General features: G+C 51.7%; 1 protein-coding gene across 5 annotated transcripts in view; it reads right to left on the reverse strand.

The window, feature by feature from the left end:
- PALLD (palladin, cytoskeletal associated protein) overlaps nucleotides 1-15,806 on the reverse strand; it is a 374,447-nt gene that overhangs the window by 63,735 nt on the left and 294,906 nt on the right. Inside the window, exon 1 of one of the 5 annotated variants that reach the window (XM_020904357.2) lies at nucleotides 8,897-9,006. The exons of 3 other annotated variants lie outside the window; for them this stretch is intronic. The gene's annotated coding sequence lies outside the window, so the exon portion shown is untranslated. Of the gene's footprint in view, nucleotides 1-8,896; nucleotides 9,007-15,806 lie in introns of those variants that run through there. One more of the 5 variants, XM_070480717.1, reaches the window with a different exon arrangement.

A 15,806-nucleotide genomic window follows, 5' to 3' on the forward strand; every position in this document is an offset into this window, starting at 1 on the left:
CGGGGCCTGGCTTAGAGGTTACAGCAACTCATTAATTATCTTGTGTTTCCCAAATTATACTCTATCTGAAGGGTGTTATCTCCTGAAATATAAATCAGCACACAGTGTTCCAGGAGGCTTGGCGGTACATCTCATTTTTGCTATATGGTGCACGGCAGTGAGTTTTGTGGCAGGCACAATTCCCTTCCGGCAAGGCCACGGGGCCAAACTCAGAGGGTGGAGCTGGGTCAGGCGACATGGGATATCTCCCTGGTCACCGTGCACCATGAAATAAGTGCACAGCTAACACAGCTGCATATTTATGTAAACACCGCTCTCACCATCGTGGGGTAACGGGAACCTGAGGTTTCTGTGGAGCTTTTCTTTCTAACAGCTTTTTGCTGATGATGCATAGGCTGATACTCTGAACGAGAACGTGGCACTTCCTGTCTGAGATCCAAGTTTTTCGTGGTCCAAGACCCGGAAACCATATCCCAGAGTTCTCAGTGTTCAGTCTAGCTCCCCTGGAGAGCAGGCTGACGAGGGGCAGAGGTGGGCGAGAAGCTCTCATCTCTGTCCCCATACAGCTCAGGGGCGCCTTGTGGCATCTCGCCCAGCCTGCTCCTCTGTGGGAGGACAACAGAGACGGGGCAACGCCGGGGCTCTGGGGGAACAGCCGGCTGTGCACGGCCCGAGCCAGAAGGATCTGCTCGTCTGAGGACTGGCTCTCTGCGGCTGGTTCAGGAAGCAAAAGGGGGTGACCTAGAGCGACAGACCAGAAAGTCACAGGTGCACGTCGAGCCCGCAGAGCTACATCATCAGTGAGACAGACCTCCACCACGCGCAGGCTTGGGGGTGGCCCTGGCCAACACCAGGCGCTGCTGACCTCGCCAGGAGGCCCGGCCGGTCAGCCCGACCTGTGGCTGCAAACGCCGCAGCCTTCAGTGGCCTGCCGGGAGCTGCAGTGCCGACAGGACCTCCCTGACTCCTAATTTCAGCTGAGGCCTGCTGGCAACAAAAGTGACTGTCTGGCTTTTTTTTTTTTTAATTATTAATGAAAATTGCAGAAGACAAACTATTTGAAACCAGACCTAATTACACTGATGGAAGGATGAATGGGTTATTTCAAAGTCAGAACAGGATCCAAAAGCCACTTTGTAAAAGAGACTCAAACCGAAGGTTGAGAGCAGCCCCCTCCCCGGACACTCAGCCTTCACAGCTCTCACGTGACTGACAGCATCAGCCTGACCCTGCGACTCCGGGACTGCACACAGCTGCTCTGAGGTCAGACGCAGGGGGCTATGACCGCTGCACAGCACAGGCCAGGCACTCTGCACTATCAGGGGACTTTTCAAATACACACGATTACAGATTCAGGTAAAGACAGCAGGAAAACTGAACCACTGGGCAAACACTCAGCACTGCAGTCTGATTATCCCTCTCTTTATGCACATTTCAGAGTAGTATTTGGCTTAGTAACTAGAGAAGATCAAACAATGGGATTAGAAAGAAAATAAACCCACAGGTAGAAGGCGCCCTGGGCAGAGGGGCAGAGCCACGTGGGTCCTGCTTGGGAGCTACAGCCGCAGAGAGACACTGCAGGGGGTGGGGGGAGGGAACCCACGGGAGGGAACCCACCCAGAGGCCTCCACGAGCATTGCTTCCCCAGGTGAGCCAGGGTCCGGAATTCCCAACATGTAACATTGACCTTGAACCGCTTTCCTCCTGAACCTGCAATCAGTGCTCTCGATCTGACTCTACCAGATCTGCCATCTGTGAGGAAGCCCCCAGGAAACCCTGCAGCCATGCTGGGTGCACACTTCCAAATGTAGCAGCCCCCCGCTCCACCCTTGTGGGATGGGGGAAGAGCTGGAAAGAGAAACCAGCAGGAGCCAGGGGACCAGCCCTCCTGCAGCTTCAGGGAGTCTTGGCCGAGTGCATGCGTCACACTGTCCATCTGCCCAGTGGAGCGCAGGACCCCCGCCCCGCCCCGCCCAGCCCCCTGCAGGGACCACGAAGGTCCTGAACTGTGACATGAACAGGAGTCTGGCCTCATACCCAGCCCCGGGGCCCCACAGTCTCGACCTTGACATGTCTGTCATGGGTGCATACTCAGACTTTCCTAAATCTCCAAGTATCAACTCATTGCACACAATTTCTCCCTCGTTGGTACCCTGCAGCAAGGATGCCCACTGGGGTAGAGAAGTTTGGCAGCTTCGTGCGGGTGGAGGGCACTGGCGCTCACAGTGGCTGCTGAGTGGCTCTGCGGGGAAGCAGTACAATTCTGTCTGTCCGCAAGCTGACAGCCCCGCCTCCCCCTGCCTACACGGGAAGACGGGCCAAGGATGCTGAGCTTGGACCACTTCCGTCGCATCCCTGGAGGATGCTTCTGCCTTGCAAAGAGACCTGCAGGCTCAGGTACCACTCTCTCCTGCAAATAAAAGCTCCCCTTGGGGCAGCCCTGGTGGCTCAGTGGTAAACAATCTGCCTGCCAATGCAGGAGACACAGGTTCCAGCCCTGATCTGGGAAGATCCCCCACTCTGGGAGCAGCTAAGCCCGTGCACCATAACTCCTGAGCCTGTGCTCCAGAGCCCAGGAGCCGAAACTACTGAAGCCTGGGTGCTCACAGCGAGGGAAGCCGCCAGAAGGGGAAGCACACGGAGCACCTAGGGAGGAGCCCTTACTCTCCACAACTAGAGAAAAGCCTGAGCAGCAGCAAAGACCCACCACACTCAGAAAACAATGTTTTTCTTTTAAAGCTCCCTTTAGAGACCACACTCAGCCCCTCGCCCCCAGTCTGGGCACCCTGACCTCACCTGCCAAGACAGTCTACAAGTGCTGGTGAGGACTTTGGGCGCTCACACTCTCTGTACGACACAACCGTGTGAGCCCCGAGAAAAGCACGGAGGGCACCCGAATTTGCGTCTCTCTTGATAAGTGCCTCAAACAGACACTTGTACACGTCCTACACAAACTCATCCAGGTATAGTTAAGACGACAAGTGGAAAACAAGGCTCTTCCAGGAGAAACTACAAACTTCTCCATCTCCAGTTCTGAGTTAGTTCACCTGTGGTTTCACTGGATATGCTTTACTTCTGTGCTTTCACTGGACAGGTTTTTCAGACCAGAACTTAGTCCAGTGACAGGATTTTCATGCCACTTCCCAACACTGGGAGTCCCACATCCCCACTCTCCACTCTCCCTTGGGGGCCATTCTTCCCAGGGATTACCTGTGGTGATAATCCTGCAGCTCTGCCCAACTCCGGCTTCCTGGAACACCGCACACGGGTGCTCACTTGCCTCCCGGTCACCTCTCTGGTCCAACACGCCATTGGCCTTTCCCTCGGGGCTGCTCCAACTCTTGCCCTGGCTCACTACCCATCAGATCCCTGGGCACAACGCTCCCCTCACCACTCACACACCACCAAAGCTAACTGCAGCTAAGCTCACCTTCTAACTAGGGAATGAACGAGGACTCCAAACCCTTCAACCAGTTCCTCTGCCACCGGCTCATTGAGACCGAAGTGTCTTTCCAGCATGGTTCCAACCAGCCGGTGGCTCCCCGGCCCCAGGAGGCGGTCACCCAGCAGCACGCAGAGCAGTGAGGTTTCATTCAGGTCCCTGCCAGGCAGGGACACAGAGAGCACACAGTTGAGAGCGGTCTCACAGTCCAGACTCGACCTCACCGTTACAGAGGGGAGCGCGGCTCAGCGAGATAACCGCCAACAGAAGGAGCTGCTGTCTCAGGAACCACTACTATTAGAGCGCCCCAGAGCAGGGAGCAATCACTGATGACCAGGGTAGGAGGCATGCAGTGACATTTCTGGGTCAGCGTGCAGGAGGTGGACCGCAGTCACTCGGCAGAGCCTGACCATCGTGCAGGCTCCACCCCATGTAAGACACCTAGGAGAACAGCAGACCCTCCGCTCTGGAGGGCCAGGGCATGGTGTGTCTCTGGGGTCCAGGGCAGGCCACCAGTCAGCTGCAGGCGCCTCCCCAGGTGACCGTCATACCTCCTCTCGGCAAATGCCCAGACCTACTTGCAGGCAAAGACCTGCTTCCTGCTTCACTGAGAAGACAGGAAGACCACCCTCCCCTCCACCCACCCCTCGCCCCACTGCTACATCGATCCATGCCTGCCCCCTGGCCCGCGGACCCCACCTACTTTCCAGAGCTACAGATGAGCCATCTCTCTGAGGCGCTCTGACCCAAACTGTCCCTGTGTCTCTCCGGAGCTCTGGCGGATGAGGTCAAGCCCTTGGTCCACACGCCCGGGTGCCTCCCCAGGCACCTGGATGGGATTTTAGGCTGAGGGCGGCCGCGGTATAACAGCCGCTCCTACAAAGTGCCAGGGCCTGCCTGGGGGAGCGACACCGCCCCACTCACTCCCAGACTCGCTCTGTCTGTCCACAGTCGCTCCTCTGCCTGTCTCCTGCCTCCCTGGACAGATGCCCAGCCTCGCTGCTGCTCCTTCTGCGGGGGTCCATCCCCTCCCCTGCCCCCCAACACCAGCAGAGCTAGCTGCAGCCCTGGACGGCTAGCTCACTTTGTTTACCGTTTTTCTCCCATCACTAGGAGACAAGCTGCATGAAGGCAAAGGTTTTGCCTATTGAGGTGTCCATTTGGACCCTGACTTTCTTCCCAGAGTCTAGCCAGGGCCTGGGGCTTGGGACGTGTCCAGCAAGACCGGTCCAGCCCTGCCTCTGGAGACCTGGCTCTGGGAAAACTCTTACCCGCTTACTTGCATCATTTTTAAGATGGGGATGCTGACAGTGTTTACTACGTGGGATTACGGTGAGGATTAAACAACATGAAGTATGTTACACACTGTAGCACACTTTCTGGTAGAAGGTAAGTGCACAATGGTAGTTACAATATGGCCATTCAGAATATTATAATTACACGTCACCTTCAGATGAACTGAACCCAGGAGATATTTGTTTGGGAATTTTGAGCACTGGCATCAAAAATGAATGAGTGAACGAATAAAACACCTGGGACTTTTCTTTCTGTTATTAAAGATTCTGAACCTGACTTCATAGACACTGAATGCAAAATCTAGCAATGCTGACGCAAGGGTTCTAGAGGAAAGAGGATGTTCACAGTAACGAGGTCATGTCCACCATCAGGCAGCCCCTGTTGACGGGCCATCAGAGGAGACCCCGGCCTGCCCGCTGGACCACTGGACTCACCGTGTTCACCCCCTCTGGTGCCAGCTACAGCTACGCCCCCCGACGCCCCCAGCTCTGTGGCTCCAGGATAGCATCTCTGTGGGCACAGGGGGAGCATGAGAGGAAATGTATCTTTCTAGGTGCCTTTATCTTTGAGGGTTTAAATGGAGAAACAGAAGGTGGGGGCCTTTTGGCCACTGTTGCTGGGATTAGAATCTAGAAAAAAAATAAATCGCCTTGGAGTTCTGAGTGCATTCCCCACAAAACTGTGTTATCTATGTGACTCCAAGCTATGGTTTCACTAACAAGGCAGAATGCTCTGACCTGTCCTGGGAACCTGACCCCAGGGGACACGGTTCCACGAAAGAGTTTTCAGAGTTCCCAGCATAGGATTTACAAACACACACACTCCCCACACAGCCCATCCTAAAGCGCATAGCGCTTATGGTTCACGTGCCACGAAGAGTGGGCCAGTGTGCAGTCTGTGCTCGGAGGCCCAGGGCGCCTCCTTCCCAAGGGGTGTGGGCCCCTGGTCCCCATTCCAGACAGCCAGGCACGTGCCCTTCAGGGCCCAGGAAGTGGTAGCTGCCTCCCCAAGTTTCCTTCCTCCCCCGGCCACAGGTGTCAGTTCTTTTTAATGTGGTTTTGTATGTCTTCTTAGCGATCTGTTTTGAAAATGTCTGTGTGGAAAAAAATTAGAAAGTTTTACCAAAAACTCCTAAAACCACTATTTGCTCATTTTTCTGGCTGACACACTTGGCCTGCAAAGGGCAGCTTCTCCCTCAGGAGGAACTCTTTCCCATCAAGTAAGCCTTTCCACTTTCCCTAAGTCCAGGCCACGCTGACACCAGTGTCTTCCTTTCCCGCAGCGGAGGCACTCTAGCAGCTGGGCCACTGGGCACCAGGTGGGCTGACACGGAGCTGCTGTGAGCCGGCACCCTCATTCTCAGCCCACCTCCTGGTCCTCGGGATCCACACACGCAAGTCAGAAGGGCGAGGCTCATCCGTCACCGTCAGCCATGAAGCACTGCCAGAAGCAAAGATGTCCTGCTGAGGGGGAAAGGTCCTCCTATGATCATGGTGGCTGCAGAAAGCCATCCAGGGCACCGGCGTCAGTAGGCATCTCTTTCTCCTGACCCCTCAGGCCTGCCTTCCTGCTGCTTCCCCTCCTGCCTCTCCTACAAGCCCCAGCTCTTGCTCTCTCCTGGAGCAAACTGTTCTCACCCAGCACCTCTCATTTTTCATTTTCCCACACAATCTGATCAGAGCTGCCCCAGGAAACAAACCCGACTGACCGAGTGCAACCCTGCAGGGCATTTCTAGAGCCAGCAACCTGGGAGGCAGTGAGGGGAAGGCCCCAGGCCCACTCTACGGCCACCAGCCCACATCTTTACGAACTTGTGGAATTCCACTGCCCCTGTGTCTCCGAAGACCTGACATGCATGAACGCAAGAAGATGTTCACATGAAAATGTGCTCAGTGACATACTTTTGTAGTGTATATTCAGTGTCTACCTCCCTCATTTGCTTGGAGAAGAGAATTGCTTTGCCACCTAAAGAAGAGTCGGCAGTCTGAGAAATAAACTTCCATCGCCCAGTGTCTATCTGGATCTTCTGAAACATGCTGAAAAAGCACATCACATGTTGATATGAAACTGTTTACATGGAAATATACACAAAGGAGATGGCAATGTCTAAAACATATCTTCACTGTTCCCAATGACTGTGAATGGAATCTGGAAACTGGGGGAAAAAAATCAGTAATTGTTTGGACAATCAATAGTTGTGTGAATGAATTAGTAACTTGTTAGAAATAATGACTCCAGCATCTTGAGCAGTGTAGACTCCTTGATAATTTCCAAGAAATACTTCATAATTCAGTAATAATGAGTGATTTTAAACAGAATGTAAGACTCAGTACAGTCTACGGAAAATATTTTGGGGAAAAAAAGAAACTATTCTCAAAAGTAATACAAAAATTACAACTCTTGAGAAAACAACACAGTAAAGTTTTTCAAGATCAAGGGCAATGCAGTGTGGTAGGTGGCATTCCACCGGTGCTACAAGAGACAACTGAAACCCAGAGCCCACAAGCCTCTAATGAAGCGCCCGAGGGATCCTTTAACTAGGACACCGACCTATTGTTCCCCAAGTCAACCTATTGTTCCCCAAGTCGTGTCCTCACCTGGGAACTCACTGACTGTGCACTTATTACAGCATTCCACCAGGCAGGCTACTGACCAGACCAGCTGTTGGAGTATTATGATTCATGGGTTTCACAGCCACAGAAGACAAAGCTGTGTTATTGTCATCGTCTACCCCCAACTCTTCACCCAGAGCACAGAGCTTTCACAAGGCCAAAAAGATAGTGAGGATGCTCACAGGTCTAGTTTCTTACTAAGGGATGTGGTGTGGGCCCCGGACAACATCCCCTCCTCCTTCTTATTCAAAACACAAAGTAGGCTAAACACCAAGTAACTCTTATTTTGTACAAAATAAACAGAATAAATAAAAATACAGCTAAGGGGTAAGTTGGGGAGCATGCTGATCATATACTGACTACATAGCGGTCTCGTCTATTTCTGATACAGCCACTTCCTCTCTCTCTCCAGGTGGAGCTCTTCTGGTCACTCCAAGACACAGGGTCGCCTACTTTTACTAAACCAAACCCACGAGAGCAGACCAGGGAAAAAACAAAATTCAGTCAAACCTCTCATCACTAAATCAAAGCTCACCAGCTTTTCAGGAGAAAAAGCCCCTCTGTCGTTGGTGATGAGAAAAGTCAGTAAAAAGTTGATGACTTTGTATTGTACTCAGAAGCAAACCAACATTCACTCCCTGGACCACCAATCCTTAGGCAGTGGCAGTTACTGCGACAAGACCCTTCATAACACCAAGAATGTGTTCTCCAGGGCAGAGCCCAACAGTGTTCGAGGCCCGCGGACCCCTGCGAGCAGGGTGTGGGGGTGAGGGAGCGTGGGGGAGGGGTGTGGGGTGAGGGAGGGGTGGGGTGGGGGAGGGGTGTGGGTGGGGGGGTGGGGAGGGGTGGGGTGGGGAGGGGTGGGTGAGGGGAGGCGTGGGGGAGGGGCGGGGTGGGGCAGGATGGGAAGGGGCGGCCTTCCCGGCGCACGCCACCAGGGAGACTCTGGTCTTCCCGCCTCTCAGGCCAGGGTGTGTCCTCCCTGCCAGTCCCTGGGACCCTGGGACCCCAGGTCTCAAGCAGTCCGGACCTGTTCAGGCTCCTGGAGACCCAGTTGAGACGAGTTCGGAGCTCAGAGATCCCCGGCTCGGCTGGGGCCTCGGGGCGTCCCCTGGCGAGCACGGCGGCTCCGGACCCAGCACACTCCGGACCCAGCACACTCGCTGCCCACAACCTCACCCCGCTCCGCGGTGAACCAGACCCGGGCGGCGGGAGCCCCTGGGCTCCGAGCGCACGGCCTCCCCGCCCCGCGCCCCCGGCGGGCCGGCGCCTCCTCCCTCGAGCCAGGACTCTCGGCAGAGAGCAGGGTGAAAGGAGGGCCGGACTCCCCCGGCCCTCCGCGGCGGAACGAGGTCACTCCCGCCCCCTCCCCGCAAGCTGCCCGCGGTCCACGGCCGTCCCCTACTCTTTGGCCCCGACCCGGTCTCAGGCGCCCGAGCTGCGCTCCGCCCGCAGGGCAGGGAGGACTCAGCGGACCGCAGCGGGCTGGGCCCTGGGCGGCCGCCCACCGACCAACCCCCCTTCCCCGTCCCCAAGGCCTTCCTACCTGCCGTCCGGCTGCGCCCTGCCGCTCCGGACCCTCAGAGCCACGGGCCCAGGACCCGTGTGGACCGCGCACCCGCCGGGGTGCCTCCGGAGGCCGGACGCCCCGCCCGAGCGCCTGGGCAATAAGAGTCCGCGGGGAGGGGGCGGGGCGGGGCAGGGGCGGCGCCGGCCCGGGAGGGGAGCAGTGGGGAGGGGAGCAGTGGGGAGGGGAGAGAAGGGGGCGGAGAGGAGAGCCCGGCGGAAGGCAGCCCCCCACCCCCCGCGTCCCCCGGGTCGGCCCGAGTCCCGGGCAGCGCTGGGACAAATGGGCTTTCGGGAAACTTTCAGGAGTAATGGATAACGGGAAAGAATGCCACCTTTTTTCTAAGCCAAGAGGGATGTCGGCTGCCTGCCGGGTGATCTGCCCCAGGTTTTTATCTCCTGCGTGACGAGCGGCCAGGCCCTGGGCTCCAGGCACATTCCAGCGCGCCGGGCGGGGGTTCGGGGTTCAGCACCAAGCCACCAGTGCCGGCAGAGTCGGTGCCGCGTAAACCCACAGCACAAAGATCGCGTGGAAGGCGTCTTTCTTTTTTAAGGGGGAGAGGTGAAAATGTCTAGGCTTCCACGAATCCGCTCACTCTGTTCGCTTATCAATGAGTAACTGAATTCAGGGCCCTGAGGGTGAGAAGCGCTAGGCGTTCCGGTTTCGCAATGTCTCAGGAACGCGGTCCCTGTCCTGTGATCTTCTCGGTCATAAACTTCTAGAGGCCCTGAGTCACTTGGTTTAACCCAGTACGCAGGGATTTCTATGGAACTGTTTCCAAGGAGGAAATGGACTCCTAAACTCCAGACTTATTCATGTAAACGTGTGACTTTCGGTGGTCTCCACCCTGAAGCCAGGTCGTGTCTTCTCCCGTCACTAACCCAGCTCAGGACCCTTGCTCTGGGGGGGGTCCCCGAGCAGTTGGGTCAGCAGTTATTTCTGGCCTGCTCCTCCTACACAGCACCCGCTCCTTGACCGTCAAAGTCACAGCTCTCCTACTTAGGACCAACTCTCACAAAAATGAGCAGATGAACACTAACTGTTCACAGTTGCTGAACATCCAGGGTTGTGCCTGGCCCTTTCTGTAAATGGTCACCAAGAAAATGCCAGTCATTTCCATCTAGGTCTGTAGGCCAGTGGCCGTGGTAACCAGTCCAGTAATCCTATCCCTGTCTTCAGTATTAACATGGAACAATAGGGTTTCTGGGTTCATAGACCTGAGACAGGAACTCTACCATCTCTCTCTCTCCCTGAAATAAATGATTTTTAGATTAAACACGATGTCTGTAAGATACCCAAAGAGGACGTTTGCCTGTGATTGAAGCCTCAGAGATAAAACACTCTGTTAGAGGGTGCAGTGTTCTTGTCCAGACTCCTGCCTGTGCATCTCAACACACACTCAATGCACAGATTAGCGCATCACTCACAGATGAGTCTGTAACCTACAAGACGCTGTAGCCACCTTTCCAGGTCTACTACGTAACTTTATTCTCTCTTGATATTTGCAAGGAACAGAGGTAAAAAGCTCAGGATGCCACTGTTTAACTTTGCCTTTCAACTTTTGGTGTGCTCATTCCTAGGCAAGTGGCTGTTAGGGATACAGGAATGATACCACTTGTGTTCTGCAGGGTTTTCTTGGAAGCTGGAGTTGACATTCTGAAGTGGGAGTTAGGAGTTAGTGGTCTGTGCCCTTTTAAATGTGGAACTCTGGAGTTTAAATTTTTTTTCATAGTGATGGGATTAATTTGATGAGCTTTAAAGCTACAGTTCTTAAATGTTATGATTTGACGATGTAGAAGTCCATTCTCAACACAGAATTATTTTCTGTAAGCACAGAGAACAGAATGGATGAGCCTGCTGTGTGCTGCGCTGTGTTTAGGTGCTCAGTCATGACTGACTTTGTGACCCCATAGACAGTAGCCCGCCAGGCTCCTCTGTCCATGGGGGTTCTCCAGGCAAGAATACTGGAGTGGGTTGCCGTGCCCTCCTCCAGAGGTAAGCATGAGTTAACCTCCAAAGAGTTGATGCCTTCGAACTGTGGTGCTGGAGCAGACTCCTGAGAGTCCCTTGGACAGCAAGTAGATCAAACTCGTCAATTCTAAGGAAAATCAACCCTGAATACTCATTGGAAGGACTGATGCTGAAGCTAAAGCTCGAGTATTTTGGTAATCTAATGCAGTCAACTCATTGGAAAAGTCCCTGATGCTGGGAAAAGACTGAGGGCACAAGAAGGTGTCAGAGGATGTGATGGCTGGATGGCATCACCGATGCAATGGACATCGGTGTTGGGCAAACTTTGGGAGATGGTGAGGGAGAGGGAGGCCTGCTGTGCTGCAGTCCATGGGGTCACAAAGAGTCAGACACAACTGGGTGACTGAATAAGAACCACCAGCACCTGAAGTGTTTACCTGGCTTGAGAGAGTGTGTAGGATGGATGAGACCCACAGGGTTGGTGAACTGCCTGAAAACATCCATTCTGCTCCTATCTGGAGGCAGCATGGAAGGGTGACCCAGAGATCTACCACCACTGCCTTACTCCAACTCAGGAGCCCAGAAACGGGGAGCAGTTTCCACTTCTCCAAGGTCCAGCAGAACTGAGAATGGACTTTTAGTTCTGAGTTTCAGAACTGAGAACACCGAGCTTTTTAATGCTTTCAACTTTTAAAGCTTCTATGCATGCAGCGGTGGAGGCGTAGGTACATCTTAGCGATCACGCTGGCATGTCCGGGATTTGTGACAAGAGTTATCAGTGCTGATAGGAGTGCTGCCAAGCTTGAGAAAGAACACACCTCCCCTGGTGCACACGGAGACGCTGACCAGCAACCTTCTCCTTAGACTTCCTCCTCACTGTCCCTGAGCTCCAGCTCAGAACTGTCTGGCGGGGAGGAAGCAGGAAACGGTAGAGAACACACCTGCATCCAGTCTCACCCCAAGGGGCTGCATCTGGGACCCTCACTGCCTCCCCTGGGGAGCGGGGGGGCATCTGGCCAAGTCTCCTTTAGAGTTTCCATCTCCAGGGTCACTTGGCACACTTGGGCTCAAACACCTAAGCTTCAAATGTTCAGATTTAATCTGAGATGAACTAATGTGCTCAGCTGTCTGTCTGGAGAGGAGTATGGGGCAGTGAAGCTAACCTTTCAAACCATTCTTTTTTTTTCCTTTTCATATTCTCATGAAAAGAGTAAAGTGCAGGTGTTTAAAAGGCAAAATGGCAAAAGACACCAAAGAGCAAATGGCATCACTGAACAAACATGATCCTGTTGGAGAGGCCGACTCCCAGGAGCTTTCTAGATGCAGACAGAGCGTTGACCGCTGGCTGGCAGCACACGGCCCCGATGTCACACATGCTCAGAGCTGGGGCTAATGCTTTACCAACTGAATGCGGTGACCACTCACAGAATGTCCACTGGAAAAACCGCCACCACAAGTCAGCACCCAGCCATGTTAAAGCCAAACATCTCTATTTCCCTTCCTTTTATATACATGGAGCAGTAAAAGAATGCCAGTATATCTTCAGGTGTTTTGCTTAAAATGATATTTCAATGAAAATTACCCAAACCTTGAGATGTTCTCAGAAGATTCTTGGCCAGTGGGCTGGCACATCCTCTGTTGGGAGGTTTTTGCTATGTATTTCCTCTGGGTGATGGATGGTGAATGTAACAGATGTTCTGATAGCAATTCAGTATAAGGGTCTATTTCCACTCACTTCTGGTGCTTTGATATTATTTTTCAAAACCTGTTTCTTTAGCTCTTGTTGAGTTTTTAAAACCTACAAGATCTTGGCTCCATGGCCCATTTCTTCAATTGCAGAGATTAGTTTTGCAAGGAATTCCAAATATGCTCAGCAAACAACAACAGACTAAGAAAAACAGCAGAGCAGTTCTAGATTGTGACTGATATGGATTCCAACTATAAATAATAGTATTTTTGGGAAAATGTTTCTGAGAGGACAGTGCTTAAGACCAGCCTTTGTTCTATGCATGTTTAAAATGAACACCTTCAAGAAGTCTTGGACCACTTTGAGTTTGGACTCTTTGTAATTAACTGCATCATTTAAGAAACATATGTTTCTGTGTCAATTATCAAATTATTTTAATGAAAGTGTGAAATATTTTAAAACATGGATCTCCTCCAAAGGCTAAGCCCCGTGCATTATCTGAGCATGAATACGGACCAGTGGGGTAGAGGAGGACACAACTCCAAAGACGATTCATATTTTCAGCATAAAAGCAGAGTAATGTATTCCAGTGGCCAAGAGCTTTCTGGCTCTTCCGTTTGTACGTAACTTTTTATTAAGAGCAGGGAGAATGGCTGGGGGGAATACATGGGGCTGTCGTACTTGTGTAAGAATGACTGGAGCCCAGTGGACATGTAATGCCACATCAGAGGGACCGTGGCCGCCAGAAGGGCTGCGGTCATGGAAGTTAAAGAAAGACGGTGAAACTGTAAACAGAAGAACAGGCTGAGCTTGCCCGAGTACAGAAGGCCTTGAACCTGTAAAGGATTCCAGGCAAATCACAGAGGCAGACCAGTGGGAGCCACAGTCCCTGCTAGGCTGTTGCCATGACCTTGAACTCAGCGTTCTCATCTGTAAAATGATGGAAAGGCATTTACCTTGGCGTGCCCTTGAGAAGATAAACGAGATGCTGCCTGGGCAGCCCCACCACAGTGCTTGGTAAGTGGGTGGAAGGGACTGGTTTCTTTCTTTCTTTTTTTTTTTTTTAAAATGAAGTCTAGTTTCTTTTCTTTTTTCTTTCTTTCTTCTTTTTTTGTTTTGTTTTTGTTTCTGTTTTTTACAAAACACAGTACTTAGGAACAGAGTAAAAAGTAATAATCTGATACCACGCCAGTCATTTCACACATAGTCTCCCATTTTATCTGCTTCTTGAATCCACGGGAGGTCTGGCTGCTACCAAAAGGCCCTTCATGCAGGAGGGTGAGCACAGAGGCCAGGTAACCTGGCCAAGGAGACAGAGCAGGCCAGGGCAGAAGCGACAGCGTGAACTGTTAGAATGTTACCTCTGGAGCCCACACTGCAGGCTGTCTAACTCTGCAGTGAAAAGCACGTGCATGTGGAAGGCCCGTCAACAGTCTCGGGACTCCATAATCTCCATCAGCAAATCCTTCCTCTTTCTCGCCCAGTTGTACCATGCACAAGAACGTCTGCTTGGCATGCCGTGGCTCAGGCAGTTCTGAACACGTCCTGCTGCGCTCACGGAGAGTCTGACTCATTCCCCTCAAGTGCCCACTTCCCAGGCAGAGCAGCTGTGCTGGCTCCAGTGGAGTCACCCCTAGATTCCACAGGTTACTGAGAAGGCGCGGTTAAAAGTAGGAATTTGCCTTTTTCTGTGATTCTGCTGAGGAAATGACGAAATACTGCAGTCAACTGGCTGGTCAGTTTAACTCTATCCTGCATAAGAAAAACCTTAAGCTGAGTCCTATAAACATAGTCACTGATACACACAGAAAGGACACAGTGTGACACTGTATATCCATCACAGTTTATGAAGTTACAGATGAGATTTCTCTTGAAACCGATGATGCTGTGACAAAGAATCTTGTGTTGCTTTTTGTGTAGAGTCCTCTGGACGCTGGGAAAATGAGCAGACCAGCCATCCTTCGACTCTGCTCCCAGAAATACGGGGTGTCAGGCAACCTGGTGGCAGAGCCGGTGGTGCTGTTGGGGAGCGCTGAGCCCATGGGCGCAGATTGGGACCGTGTTACAGGAGGAGACGGGCCTCTTTCCCGCACCCTGAAACCCCCCGCGCCAAATCCCTCACTTCCTAAACCGGAGGATCCGTCCAGTGCCTTGCCTTAGGAAACTAATCCTCTGGTTCAAATTAATGCTATTATATTATCTGAAGTGCTTAATTATTTTCGCTTACAGAAATATGACTGGGTGCTGCAGTGAACGGTTTTCTAACAGAGATGCCCAAGTACTAAGAGAACTGTTGGGATTATTTCATGGCAGAGATCTCTGATACAGACTCTGGTACTGAAAGGGAATGAGGAGAGAGGGTGCAGTATGGTGAAATCAAATACTCCAGTTAAATTTGCTCTAAGAGCAGACATTTAATGGATGCATTTTATATTAGAAAATCCCGACTGTATATCCTAAGACACTAGAGGAAATGTTGGTAACATCAGTAATTAAACAACTTATTTTATCTGATATATAGTTTATGTGTTTGATCAGTAAAACAACTGACTTAATCACACTGATACTGCCTGTCTGGGCTATTGAGTGAGTTACATTATACCACCTTGATACAACAAAGTACTAGATTTCAAGAGAAAAAAAGACTTTCCTCTAAGATTCCATTAGATTAAGGAATAGTCCCACTGTTACAAAGAATTGAGATTCTTCTTCTTCTATCAGTATATCATATTGTCTGTGTTTATAGTAACCCCAGAAGAGTTAACTGAATCTGAGGTAATTTGGTCACTTTATGGGATAACGTCAAGAGAGTCTTCAAATTCAAAGAACTGACTGTCCTAGCAGCGTTCTCAGATGTCCCTGTCTTTTATAACAAATAATGAATTGTGATGAAATGTGCACATGAAGAGTCGGAAGAGAGAGGACTGTGGTGAGGGAAACTGGAGTTTAGGGCACCTGTTTAAAGCTGTGCACACTGATGTATATATATCACTGCATGTGTATCATATATACATATTCATATACATATAAGCTCGCAACAGATAACCAGCCAGGACCTACTCTAGAGCACTGGGAACTCTGCTCAGTACTCTGTAACAAACTAAATGGGAGAAGAATTTGAAAAACGATACATGTATATGTAGGAATGAATCACTCTGCAGTTCACCTGAAATTAATACAACACTGTTCATCAACTATAATATAAAATAAAAATTTTAAAACAGATTAAAG

The sequence above is a fragment of the Odocoileus virginianus genome, chromosome 18 (genome assembly GCF_023699985.2).
Source record: "Odocoileus virginianus isolate 20LAN1187 ecotype Illinois chromosome 18, Ovbor_1.2, whole genome shotgun sequence".
Taxonomy (NCBI): domain Eukaryota; kingdom Metazoa; phylum Chordata; class Mammalia; order Artiodactyla; family Cervidae; genus Odocoileus; species Odocoileus virginianus.